Source organism: Chrysoperla carnea, chromosome 2 (genome assembly GCF_905475395.1).
Source record: "Chrysoperla carnea chromosome 2, inChrCarn1.1, whole genome shotgun sequence".
NCBI lineage: Eukaryota > Metazoa > Arthropoda > Insecta > Neuroptera > Chrysopidae > Chrysoperla > Chrysoperla carnea.
Window position 1 is genome coordinate 37,306,367 of NC_058338.1, and position 14,996 is coordinate 37,321,362.

General features: G+C 27.2%; 1 protein-coding gene across 1 annotated transcript in view; it reads right to left on the minus strand.

The window, feature by feature from the left end:
• Positions 1 to 14,996, minus strand: part of LOC123293521 (G1/S-specific cyclin-D2-like) — a 51,205-nt gene that overhangs the window by 984 nt on the left and 35,225 nt on the right. The gene's annotated exons all lie outside the window — the stretch shown is intronic.

The following is a 14,996-nucleotide window of genomic DNA, read 5'->3' on the forward strand; positions in this document are numbered from 1 at the left end:
AGTATTCTGCTAAAACCTCATGGAATGTGTTTTTTATTTGTCAAATTCTATTTGTTAATAAACAATAAATTTTTAATTAAATGAAACGAACAATGTTAAAAGTTCACTTAAAAATTAGTAACTAGGCAACTTGTATGACGAAAATGTTAAGTGTTTGTCAATAATCGAAAACTATTATACATGTATAGCATATACGTTATTCAAGTTGCCTATTTATTAATTTTGTAAGTTTAACTTTTAACATTAACCGTTCTTTGAGTTAATAATTTATTGTTTATTAAGAAATAGAAACATTTGCACCACTAATTACATATTATTTTTTGAATCTACTTTTTTTGAAACAAATTTTAATGTATAAAATATATGTTCTAAGAACAATTAAAAAAAAAATCATAATTTTTGGCTATAACAGGCTAAAGAAATTTAGTTTCTTTTTATTTATAGGCAATTAAATTACATATATGATATACAAATTACATAAGGAAATATTAAAATTATTTAAAGAGCTAAGCTAAATGAGGGAAAAAAATCATGGAATTTGATAAAGGAATAAGGAATATATCGCGTGGATAGGAAAAAGCAAGCTCGATAAATAATATAAAAGATATACTTGTTCTTAACGTTTTTAAATTTGAAATTTAATCTGGTTAAAATATTTTATGTTACAAACAAAAAAACTATATCCGTAATATTGGCCTCTGTGTTTAGTTATGCAAATTCGTAAATACACCCTGTTTGAAACACAAGCAACAGTTTGAAATACGGTTACAATAAAAAATATTAAATACAATTTAACGAAAAACAAGTGAATTTATAATCGTTATTATTCATACAAGTGGTGTATATTTTGTACATAATATTTATGAAACGAAAATTGATCAAAATTTTTATCTATGCAAGCAACACAAATGGAACTTGTTCTACATATTTATACCCTAAAAAATAATATATAAACAGCCTGTTGCGTTTCGTTTTTTTCGTAATATTATGATTTTGAATAGATAATGTAGCCACACAGTGTAACAAAAAACAGTGTTATAATAATAACGTTTAAATCCATATGGTCCCAAAAAAAAGAATTTTTTTTTAAATATCAACCCTTTTCCTCTTGGTAATCAAAAACAAACTGATATAAAAAGATCAGCACAAAAATGAGATCTATCTATGAATAGAAAGAGTATTGCACCGGATATATTATCTCTTTGATAATTTAATACATTCTTCTATTATGATAATCAAGAATACAGTTTCCGTTAGAAAAACAAAAAGATTCTCTTATTTTTACCCTCGGGTAATTCGACAGGGTGTTTTTTCAAATTTTAAATTCAATTTTATTGGCAGTTTATATCACTTCAGGTGAAAAATTATCACTGCACGGACAAAAAAGTTGGTTTTTGAAAATCTTTAGAAGTACGCAAAATATGAACGTTCAAAACTCTTAACTAAACAAAAAGGAAAATACTTAAAAAGTGACGTCATTGTTGAGTATCGCCATAGAGATTACATATAAAACTCTGTTTTGCAAGAAAGAGACGGTAACTTTCAAGATTTGTTATGCTATCAAGTCTAATTTTACATTCTTATGAGTAATATGGCAAACTACCCTCAAAACCACTTTTTTGAAAATATCTCGAAAACATTCGAAGATTATTCTAAAAAAATGTTAAGTGGAATAAATAATAACGCAAAATTTGAGTGTTTTCTTAATAAAAACTGAGCAATTTTAGCATTTGGGAAAAATAAATTCGCCAGATTTAATTTTAAACGAGTTGATTGATACTATAAGCTTAAAAATAATTTTCCGATTTATTTCAGCTGTCAAAACTTCGACTTCTGTAAGTTAATTAATATTTAATATGGTAGCGCATATAAGTGGAAGACTTGCTGCTGCACATAAAGATAGTCATGTTTAGATTTTATGGGAAGACTGTAAATTTCAAAATATTCTGTCATAGAGGAAATAATACTAATATTGTACAATGAACAAGTAAATCTCTTTACAATTTCTAAATATTACCTGTTAACCATTTTATATATTGTTGTATGAGCGTATTGATTATACAGGTATTCAAAAATCATTATGCCCTACTTGTTCAAAAAAAAATATCTCAAATAATAACAATTGTATTTAGGTAATGAAAAATTTTTAACATAAACTGTACAGGTAAATTTGAAAGTTACCATCAAAGATTATTTTGTTTGTTAAAAATATGTACCTCAAAGTTATCACCTCACTTTCATGTAAGTATGAAATTACGTACAAAGTGAAAACTTCTTTAGGCAAGTTGAGTACTTTTTTGGGTGATCAAAAATCATAGAACTCGCGTCATCGTCACGCGTCGCGCTCCATACATAACACATTGAAAACAACGGTTATCACCCGGTCACTGAAGAGAACACTTAGTTCTAGGATGGATGACCGCTTGAAAACACTGTGTGTTGTTGCTTTTTTTTAATTATTTATAATAGTTTTTTATACACACGTTAATAATTTCAATTTATAAATTACATAGACAATCATTTGTACTTTTTCAACTAATATTAATTATTCTTGGACCAATTACATACACACTTGTCTCAGAATTTCATGGTAAAGCTAAGTTGTTTATTTTCGAACATGATTTTTGAACCCACGACCTCTTGTATACCGGAATGTTATAGCTTTGCGTATAAATTATTTTATGAGCTGATTTTTTTTTTGTATTTTTAGTTTTTGTTTCTAACTATTTACATACTTGATAAATGGACTTCAAATTTACAAAACAATTTTTAAAAGAAACTTGTGTAAGAATCAACCATTTTTTAACTTAAAAAATATGGTATATTAAAGTATTATGAAGCTTTCATAACATGTCAAGCGAAATATTTTTACGTAAAAACCTTTGAAAGTCTTGTCAATTTACATTGTGTTCCCTTTACTATCAAGGTATAAGGCATCACAATAGGCAGGTGTTTTATGTAATATACACAAAAAAATATTATTCATAAATACACCAATCACTCTTTATTAAAAAAAAAAAAACTATTTTATAAAAATATTTCAATACTCTTCTTTGTAAAACTATTTTTATGGGTAAATTGAAAAAAAAATCGATATTTTAAATAATAAATAAACATTTACTGAAGTAATGAAATCATTTTAGCACCTTGGAAAATACGCAATAAGTGTTATAAATTTTTAAGTACTTTTTTCTAGCTGTAAAGCTCAAAGTTTCGTAACCATCTTTGTCATCCATAGGTACACTTGGCTTTCAAATTTATTATTCCTTATTTTTCAAATATTTTGGTGCTTCTGATAAGAAAATTAATGAATAAAGATTTTACTCTTATTAGATACATTTTTTGGAAGAAGTTAAAAGTGAAGGAGTACTTTATATAATTGTATATACTTTGTTATACAGGCTGGACCATTTAAATCTATTATGGCTCAAAATTGCAGTAGAGGGGACATCATGTTCTCAAATCAGATAGGACCTAGTTCTCCGGGTTGCTTTAATAGTCAATTTAGATCTGAAAAGATAAGATTAGCCATCATCGATTAAAATGATTAACCCTGTATAACTTCCTATATTTTCCATCATCTTACTAAAAATAAAAATTTTGTTTAACTACTTTTATCTACCCGTGGCATGTGCTACTAAACTCTCCTTTACTAATTGAAGAGACCAAAAGCTATCTATCGTCCCAACCACGAGAAATTTTCGATAATATAATGTGCAATGGGAAGACTTAATATAATTTGAGAAGACTTAATATAATTCCAAAAAAAAAATTTTAAATCGAAACATTGTTTTCGAAAGATTTAAATCGATTGCAAGTTTAAATATACTATCCCTACTCTTTTCATCCTTATTATAGAGGTCGAATATTATTTTTATGTCTGGTAAACATAAAAAAAGCCACAAAAATGATTTAATAAATTATAATGTTTTTGGGGACACATGCTATTTTTACTTTCATTAAATAAATTATAAACCTTTTGAACTAAAAACTGGTTTTTTTGCACTGGTTGTTGTATATTAAAGGTAATGTATAAGAGGTTGGAGGAGACTATGAATTTTGCTTTCAATTTAAATTTAATTATTTATTAAATATAAAATACAATAATCGTTTATTATTGATTCGAACATGGCTTCCGGTGTTATTTGTTCTTACCAAGTATTTAAAAGTAAGATAATTTAAAAAAATCATATTTATAAAATTTGCGTAGAAATCTTTGGAGTTTAGTACTTTGGTTAAACTCTTCTTTAAGGATGATTGATGGAGGGCAAATGTATATTTTTTCGACTTGAAAATTTTTCCCATTATGATCAAAATTATTGTATAGGTAGACTTTTATTCAAAGAATATGTGAAAAACATTGAAAATCGATATAAAATACCTACATTCTTGCTCTTAAGGAGAAATCTCAAGAAACGACATATATTGAAAGTTATTGATAATTTTCACTTGGAACGAATGTAAAAAAAAATTTTAATAGAAAGTATACATGTTAGCATTAACAAAGAAAGAAAAAACCGAAGTCTATATAAGGGATGATGATAAACCATCCATATATAATGTACGAGCAGAGTAGATTTAGGGTTTAAATTATTTTTATCTTATTTTCAACTTTGATGATGAATTTTATTATAACTTAATGAATATAGACGAAAATTAAGAATAAAATTTTTCTTTATCAGCCTTTTTGTTGTTTTGGAAATATCGAAAGCTGAATAATTAAAGAAAATTGAAAATTTTCAATATTTTGAAAATTACGGCAGATATCGAAAATTTTTATTCTTACTTTTTGTCTTACTTGATTAAACACACTCATACATCCTTAAATAAATTTATTGATTACCCAATAAAACAGATATTGAAAAACCCAGACAAACTGAAAAATATTGGGAAATAAAAAATTATAGTTACTAAATTAAATATAACATTTAAATGAAAAAATTCTCAGCCATATATTGCGCACCAATTTATAAGAATAATTTTAATAGATAACCAAATTTGCATATTGTGCAAAAATTTCAATCTGAATATTCCTTTGTCTTCTTTGTAATACTAAAGATCACACAGGTAGATGGAATTAATACGAACTAGAGATATAGAGTGTTTTATTAAAAATTAGTCAAAATCACATATCAAAGTGTTTACGTATTATTCCATTACGATTCAAGAACGAGAGCTTTCAATATTTTTCAAAAAAAATATATAGGAAAGCGTCCTTCTTTTCCATGTACAGAGTGTTGAGAAATATAGAAAAAAGGAAAACTTAACAGTATGAGCATTCTAAGCTCATTAAAATTAAAATTAAACTGTATTCACTGCCTAAACTGTTTTATGAATTTTGTTATGTGCCATTTAATAAATAAATAAGCATATTTTTATTTAAAACTATCATTTTGTGACTTTTTTACTGTACAAACAAACATAACCAAGTAAATTAATTCGAAACAATATTGTTGTTATAAAATCATGATGTGTAATTTTCTGTAAGCACCCTATATAAAATATAATATGTTTTTTTTTTGCATACACAGTTTTAGGATACCTTTACATAAATAACAAAAAAAAATAAGGTTTCATTGACTTTTCTATGAAAGGTTTCTCTATGATAAATTCTTATTAAAATCCCCCAAAATAACAAACCACAGATTTTATTCAAATTGTCATTGAATATATAATATAATCTCCATGAGAAAAAATTTTTGTTATTGTAACTTTTAACTATTTTTCGTTTCTATGCATATTTTTTTGAATAATAGACCTTTTTTCAATAATAGACAAAAGTAGTAATATTATGTCATGAAAACAGACTTAATTACAATGAAGTCGAAATAATTCCCATTTTTTCTTTACGGAAAAAACTTTGAGATGAGTTCATTAGATAGTTTTAAAATAACAAGAAATTTAACACAATATATCAAAACTCTGATTAGCCAAATTAATCAATATAAGCGATTCGCACCGTGCGTGAGTTTTATTGGAGGCGTTTCCATGGTAACGATACACTATTTTAATTATAGAATTGTATGGATTGCATTTATGACTTACATTGAAAATTTAATATTATTGTCTCACAAATTTAAATAAATAATTATGATAATTTACATTTGAAAAATAATATTTGTGCAATTTGATTTCTTATTTTCACAATTTTTAATGCATTAAGTTTAATTGTCTTTTTCAATAATTTTAATTTAACGATTTCTATAAGATTAACATGTAAAGAACTGCAAATTAGTCATAACAGCCTGCTTTATTGCCAAAATTTTCACTGGAAGCGCTGGCATCGATTTTATTGTCCCTACCATGACTACGCACACAACGAATACCTAATAATTACAAATGATATAATTTATCAATTAACCTGATGAATTATCTGAAGGTCATTTAGATATCGATATAAATAGGTTCAAAGTTAATTCTTGTATTTTAAATCGCTTACATTATAATGAATGATATAAAAATATTTATTATAAGATATTGTTTACAAGCATACAAATACGATTTTATGGATGTTTTTTTATGGATTTGATGTTCTGTTAAGATGTATATTCTGGAAGAACTTTTCAAGGTTAATTTAATTTTAAAATTATCTTAGTGTGCTGAATATCTTAAGCTTGCATTAAAGTTACCCAGCGTGTCATAGTAACTTATGGAGATATGTATAATCTATTAGATGAGGAATTACAGGATGGATCGAATATATACGATGAGAAATTCATCCAAGCATAAGGAATTCATTGCATAAAAAATAACTTCATTCGATAAGCAGATGGGTGAAGGTCGACCCTAATTCGGAATTTAGAACTTTTGATAATAGTGAACGAAAAGAGGCAGACAACTAAGCTGCTGGATATTTCTAATGACGTTTACTTTCGAGTAGACCAAAATTCGTTAGATATGCAAGTCAGTGAAAAAGTTCTTGATATTTTCACTAAGTACTACTGACCACATTTTTAGGCAACTCATTGCAGGGATATTTGTTAACATTTGATATTCATAAAAAATAACATAGATTCGGTAAAAATATGGGTGAAGGTCGACCCTAATTCAGATCTCAGACCTCTAAATATGATCAAGAATTAAAAAAATACATTAGAGTTTCGATAATTTAGACTCAATAAAAATTAGGGAATTTCGAATAACTGGGACAGTATACAAAAATGTGGAAAAGGCGGATGTGGTAAATGTGTTCGAATTACTGGACGTTTTGTGGGGAAGACGTGGAGGGAAAATGTAGAAAATTCTTGTTTGAGTGTTTCTACTGCCAAATTATTGGAGAAAGGAATATTTTCACTCAATATTATCGGTTTCCTCTTAATAAGGCATAGTTGAAATGGAAAAATAACCTTGTTCTTGTAAATTAAAAACATTTTTGATCATGACTTTATTGTATTAAGTTTTTGTTTTGAACTAAATTTAAAATGACTACAATTAACATGGATTAAGGAGAGACAGGCGCCATCAATAATGCATGAATTATTATAATTTTTGTAATATATTTATTGAATAAGTGTAACAAACAAATAGGATCAAATTAGAATTGATAATTTTTATTCCGTTGTGTGTGTTTATTACGTCGTAATTTTTTTTTTTAAACAATTCATTTTATGTTACTGTATTTATTCGACTAATCCAAATTTCTGCTGTAAGTTGACCATCTTAAATTAAGTAGAGACTATGACATAAAACTAAAAAGTACTCTTTTGTACTCTTTTACGATTTGTTTACGTTTTACAAAAAGAAAAGTCACATGACGTGTACGAACATCAGGCTATGGACCAAGTATTGCTGCATGATACTCTCATGATAACAAATACTATTCATTCTCGTATAAAAAAAGGCGGCAGGTGATTTTTAAGTTAAAAAAAAAAGGTTCTAGCCTGAGGCTGTATAAAAAATCATATACACGCAGCATTCACCAATTTATGTATGTATCTCTGAAATGAAATGATATAATATAATCGTATTAAAATGGAACGTCATAAAAAAATGCAAGGTGCAACCAAGATGCAATCAGAAAACAGTACTATATATTTTTTTTTTATCTATATATCCTGCATGTCTTCCGATGGAGTTAAGAAGAGGACAAAAGATAATTTTTTTAATTTTAAGAAAAAGTTCACATTCTTTATAAAAATCTCTACTTATCGAGAAAGTTAAATTATCATACACAAATCTTTGATTAGACCACAGGATGTTGAGGTATTAAACAAAATCCTAGGATCCCTGTTCATCGAGAAAATAACATTATCACGGGATACCTAATGTTTTTTTTTTTTTTTTTATAGTCATTTTGGGAATATTCCCTATTTAGCTTTAAAATTTCTTCAGAATTTAAGAAAAAGTAGCTCGATCTGTGGGGAATTTCGCAGTGCAGTACCCGTGGCTAAAAACAGGCAAGAGAAAAGTAGTATAAGTGATACAAAATATCAATAGTAATTTACTTTCTTTTCATTTATAGGCAATTTTACTACAGATATGATATAGAAGTTACATAATGAACAAAATTAAATTTTAATGCCATTTCTTTGGTAGGGCAGAAAAAAAACTTTCTAAATTAATAATATATAAGATATTAATTATAATTTTTTCTAGGAATCTTTTGAGAATATGAAAGTAGCGTACGTATACGACTTATTATTATTGTTCACTATGGGCCTAGATTAAAAATTAATGTTTAACTCAAAAATGAAATCACTAGACATTATTCCACATCTTACAATTCATTACATGTATAGAAATGCGACAATTTTTAAGTAAAAAACACAACTTAAGTTACTGAATCAGCTTTGTACAATAGTTAAATGTTTCGAAAATGACAAAATTTGATTTTTTAACCAAATGCATAATTATTTTCAAATTTAACAAAATCACTAATGAATTTTTAATAAGATTTAAAAAAAAAACCCTTTTAAATTCGTGTTGATATGTTTTGTGTAAGCTTGACCTGGAGAAGAATATATTGTGTATGGTAGTATAAATGCTATGGAGATGGTATTATGACCACCTGTCATATATACTCTACCTCATCATCATTACGTCTTAAAAGAGTACAAGGGCTTAAGATGGTCGCGATCGTGTAGTAAATATTCAGCCACTGTGTGCAGATGCTGCTATTTTAAAAAAGAAATAATAAAACAAAGCGTAAACATTACAGTAGAGTCCAATTAATTAATAATTAAATCTTTTGTTCGATACTAGCATCAGATTTATTAACGTAAATAAAACATAGTCCAAGCTTGCGTTCTTTTATTAACGCCAGTGGGTAGTTTGACATTTCATTTCTACATATTTAGCATTTTAAATAATGATAATCATAATGGCATTAAAAAAACGCACATTAATAAAATTAAAATTCTACAAATATTCTATAAAGTAAAAACAAAATGTACTAATTGGATCTCATATATATGTACTCATTGGATAATTCTCTAGACAAATCTTAAAAGAAAAAATTGATGCATCTTTGAAATTTTCCACAGTTGTTTATTAGATTGTAAAAATTTCGTAAAAAAAGTCAACCTCTTAGGGGCGTACCTAACTTCCATTTTTGAGAGGTTAAAAAGTTATTTCTTAGAAAAAAATTAACAATTTTTTATAAAACACAAATTTTCCAAACTAGCAAAAATGGATGGTTGCCATAAATAGAGAGAGAATCGTGTTTATTTTTTAAACTTCTATAATTTATTACAAATTATGCAAGCACTGATATTCAATATTGTTTATACAGAATGTTTCAACAATTAATTCAGTCAATTGTTTATTTTCACTTGTTTTCACACAATGTATTTGAAAGATATAAATTCGCGTAAATCCGATATTTATTTATTAATTTATCAATTTTTATTTGAATTCAATTGTAAATTTAAAAAGCTGAAAATACAATAAACAGTATAAAAAAAAAATCGACATACTAAAATGATGAATGTTTATTTATCCTTCAAAAGACGACGATGTAAAATATTAAAAAAACAAAAAAAAAAACCTTTACTAATATTATTTTACAATTTAGTGTAAAGAAACGTGAGTGATTCGTTCTCGCTTTCGCAGACGACATTACTACGAATTTATTATCATTACATTTGCAAAAAAATATGCACATTTGTATTGAATAAAACACCACGTGCGATTTAAAAGGCTACAAAAATAATAACAAAAACATTACACGATCTGGTTAATATTTAATTTACCTCAAAGAATATATAATATATTGGTTTTTCTTTGTTTTGAAATAATAATGGTTACAGTAAGTATTCCGTACTGAGACAAGTGAAATTTACAAAATTTTAAAAGCCCCTGACAAATTTTTCAGGTACGGAACCCTTAACTCGCACTTGAAACATATCTATGAACAATCTCCATTAAATTAACTTTTTCCTTAGAGCTTTTTCCAAACTGAACTGGACACAATAACTCAAAAACGAAAAGAGATATCAAGCTGAAATTTTTATAGCGTGCTTAAGACGTAAAAAGTGAGGTCGAGGTCGTAAGTGAGCAACATAGGTCAATTGGAGCAATTGGATCTTGAACACGTAGGACCTTGTAAACCGTTATAAATAGAACAAAAGTTTAAAGTAAAAGATATCCCTTATAATAAATAAATAAATAAATAAACAACTTTTGTTTGAAACATTTTTTCGTAAACAACACTGTTTACCCGCGAGGGCGGAAATCAGGTTAGAAGCATTATATAGTATGCATACAGGTATTGTATATATTTTAAATGTATACCCTTGTTTTGTTTATAGTATATATTAATATCCCCTGAGGAACTGAGAAGAAAGATACGAGGAATTAAAAAAAAAAACGATTGCGTAATCAACACTGTCTATACATGGCATTTCAACAACTAACTCAGTCAATTGTTTGTTTTCACTTTTGTTAAACATTCTTCGAATTTTACGTAAAATTTTAATCAATTGCAGTAAGTTGGATGGATTTGTTAAAGCCAAGGAGAGAGAGAGGTGATTAAATAAGTTTGTAACATTTAAAAAATAAATTGTTCTAATTAAAATTTATACTTTTTCTACACGAAGATGCTCTTGAATATCAAATAAGTTTTATTTACGGATAATTTTTTTTTTTTTTATATTAAAAGTAACATATGTGCAACAAAATTAAATAAACAAGTGTTTTATAGTAGAGGATAATAGGTGATGGATGCATTTTAAAATGCATACAACAAGCAATATTAAAGAAACTTGAAAATAAGTGAATCAATCGAAAAATAAAAATTTTTTTTTATAAATTCGATCAAAACGGAATTATTAATGCATACGAGGTTCGGTTTTACAATAGAAGACTCAAGAATAGAAGACTTTTTTTTACGATTTAACAATGAATGGGAAATGATATCTAGTACATTTATTTGCCAATTATTTATTTTTTCCACCTTCCGTTCAATTATGATTGTTATTGTTGTGTACGCAAGTGTAATTTCTACTTAGAATGATAAAATATTTATCTTAGAATGAATGAAAAAGTCCCTGTAAATATCGTTTTGAATATAGAAATATGAATTTTTTTCTAAGCTGTTTGTAGTTCAAAAATAAAAACATTTAACAACAAGTATGTCAAGTTTAAGGATATCGAATAAAAATAAACAACTTTTGTTTGAAACATATTTTCGTAAACATCACTGTTTACCCGCGAAGGCATAATTTAGTTAGAAACATTATATAGAAATAAAACGTAAACAGATATTCAATATATTTTAAATTTATACCTTTCATATATTATGTATGTGTTTGTTTGTTTACAGCAAACAGGTACTATATCCCACTGACGAAGTGAGAAGATACTCTTATTACTATGTGTGTAAAAGAGTGATCAATACTGTCTATATATGGTGTTTAAACAAGTAACTCAGTCTAATCAACTGCAATAATTTTGGAGAGACTTGTTAAAGCCAAGCAGAGAGGGGGTTAAAATGTATGTAATATTTAAAAAATTAATTATATAAATATCGAAATGATTATTGTACCAGTTGAACCAGTAGTCATAATTTTAGGATTATTTAAACATTTAATTTGGGCTAGGCTGGTATCGTAAGGTTGAATCAGTCATTGCCCTAAAGATATCTAGAGTATCACGTTTTCAATTATACAAAACGTCGTCAAAATTACAAACCTAAATCAATTTTGGATAATAAGAACAAAGAATATTTTACTAATAAGTTTTTGGAACGGATTCTTAAAAAGACTTTTCATTATAAAATAATAAATAATATGTATGGTAACATTCAACACCATTTATACATACACATATGCATCCCTTTCCCCTTACGAATGAAGGTAGTAGCTTATAAATGTAGCAGGTGGTTAACATAGCTTATAGTATCTGACTTGACCAAAGTCTAAGTTCTACCACTATTTTTTTACATAAACAATAATGATATTTTATTCGAACTTATTTTTAAATCCATCATTTACATTGTTATAAAACAATTTTAAAGCCTTTAGATCGACGTTGGTCGATCTTTCGACTATAAATAGAAGAAAAAAAGAAAAGGCGCGTCGCTAGGGCACTGTTATAATTACTAGACCGCCGCGAGTGTTGAGGCTTTTGCTTAGTCACTATCCAGCACGACAAGTCTAATTGTTTCCTCAGTATACTTAGAAAGTTTTTTATTCTATCAAAGAATCGACAATTCTTACAATTATCTTTTTATGCACATAAGAGTTTTTATGAGTTTTCGCCGATGAAAGCTGATTTAAAATTAAATCTCGAAATAAAATTTTATGAAAAAAGACATACTGAATAACTATTACAATTTAACTGAAAATATTCATAAAAAGTTGACCTAATAGCTAATGATATTAAGGTTAAACAGAAAAGGGGATCCTTTAAGACTTATTTTCAAAAAATAGTGTTTCAAGTCACCTGTTCAAAATAAAATTAGATACATTTGATTTCTAATAAATTATAATTATAATGAGTTTGTTGTACTCTTAGAACGTCAGCAGGCATATGAAAACGTTTTTTTATATAAAAAAATTATTATAGTAGACTGTAGAATTGAACAGGGTAAATAGTATACTATTATTTTAAGGAGATAATGGATAAAAAAATAAGTGGTCCACCTGTGACATAAACTTAGTTGTTTCTATGTTAGTATGTTCCAATTGCTGCTTAATTTTTGTAAAATTTATTTAAAAGCAAACTTATGATTTATGTAAAAATATAATTTATGTATTTACAGTAGAAAATTATAAATTGAATTTTTGTCTTTGCTATATGTAAAACATTTTAATAAATATGGTGGAAGCGCAAATAAATGTATAAGCATAATAAAAATTGATATTCTGCACAATTTAATTGCGTTTCCACCATTTATATACTGCATCTATAAACATTTGAGTACCCATATTTTGGTTTAAGTTTAGGTGAGGTTAGGTTATATTGGCTGTTCACGAAGGATACACTTAGGCTATAGAGCCTATTGTGATACCATATATGTGTTTTACCACCTTTCCGCTGATAATTTCATTTATCAGCTCCTCAATTTCAAAGGCTGAGTGCACCTACTTCATTCATATACCATGCACTACACCAGCCCATCACAACTATTAATTAAATTAATTTTGTTGAAACAGTGGGAATCGAGCGGACGGAAGTGATTACGCCTTAACCAACTGAGCTAATAGGGCGATTTTGTCCTAAAGAGGAGCAAATTCGAAATATTTAGCCTAAAAATTTCCAAAATTCAATAGTAGTTTGGTATACACATATACTCTAAGGCAACTAATCAATGATAAATCAAGATCTAGGGGGGGAGGGGGAGTTGCCACAGCCAATCTGCCGTTATTTTTGCCCATATCTATAAAGGTATGTTTATGTGCTTGTTTATGCATTTCCGTACGACAAATAGTTAATTGCTCACCAATGCAATTTGTATAGAGCCAGATTTGTTTTTTTAATCGAATTAGGCCTTTGAGTGATTTTGCACAAAAATATTGTCAATTTTTGATGATGTTCCCTAATTTTAGAACAAAACAAGGGCTGAAACCAAAAAGAAAACATATTTATTCAAGCCAAAATTTATGATGTGGGTGCATCAATTGCATCACCATTGTACCACCACTCCAATTAAGATAATTTTCTTACAATATAAATGTAATTCCAATAAAAATGTCATCACAATAAGCACATATGTTTATCCAAAAAATATATCAACAAATTATCAACCGAAAATAATACAAAAACTACAATTACACGATGCATAACGAAGTACATATAATTACAAAATAATATTATTTAATAAATTAATTAGAGACATATAAATAAGAAAATTGTTTCATGTCGTTTCTTTTTTTATTAAAAAAAAAAAATTCTAATTCTTACGTCAGTTGGTAAAGTCAGTAAAATGAAATTAAAAAAAAACTTATGAATAAAAATAAGACCAATTTGTTGTAACAAGACGCATGATACGATGGGGCATTGGAAGGAATACCGCTGTGTAAACAGTACATCATTTAAACTCAGTCAATAGCATAAATTCAACATATGCTTAGAATATTGCATTTTATTAAAAAGGAGTTTTACTAGATTAAAGAATAGAATTGCCCTTACTTAAACTGTCTCCCTTAAGTCTACTCGCAAACAAAACAACCACCCTCCTTGTCTCCTCGATAATATTTTATTGTTACCGTTGGAATAATTTGTGGTAACAAAAATTGATGTATGAGTTTCATTAACTGTAAGATAATTTCCCGCAATTTTTTCTAGAATTGTTAAAATGCATTGAAATTTACTTTAACTTAAAGCCACTCGTAATATAAAATCGCAAAGGTATTTGCGTAGGGCTGATTTAAGTAATCACTGTGCGTTTATATTGGAAGCACATTAATATTTGCAATGTGGAAATCCTATCTTTACATCTTCCCAACGCTTCCAGAATTTTCTTCGGTAATCTAAACAACAGCAGCAGTCGATCTACAAATGACTCACCAGATTTTCATCAAAAGAAACTAAATTCTGTTCAATTAAACCAAATT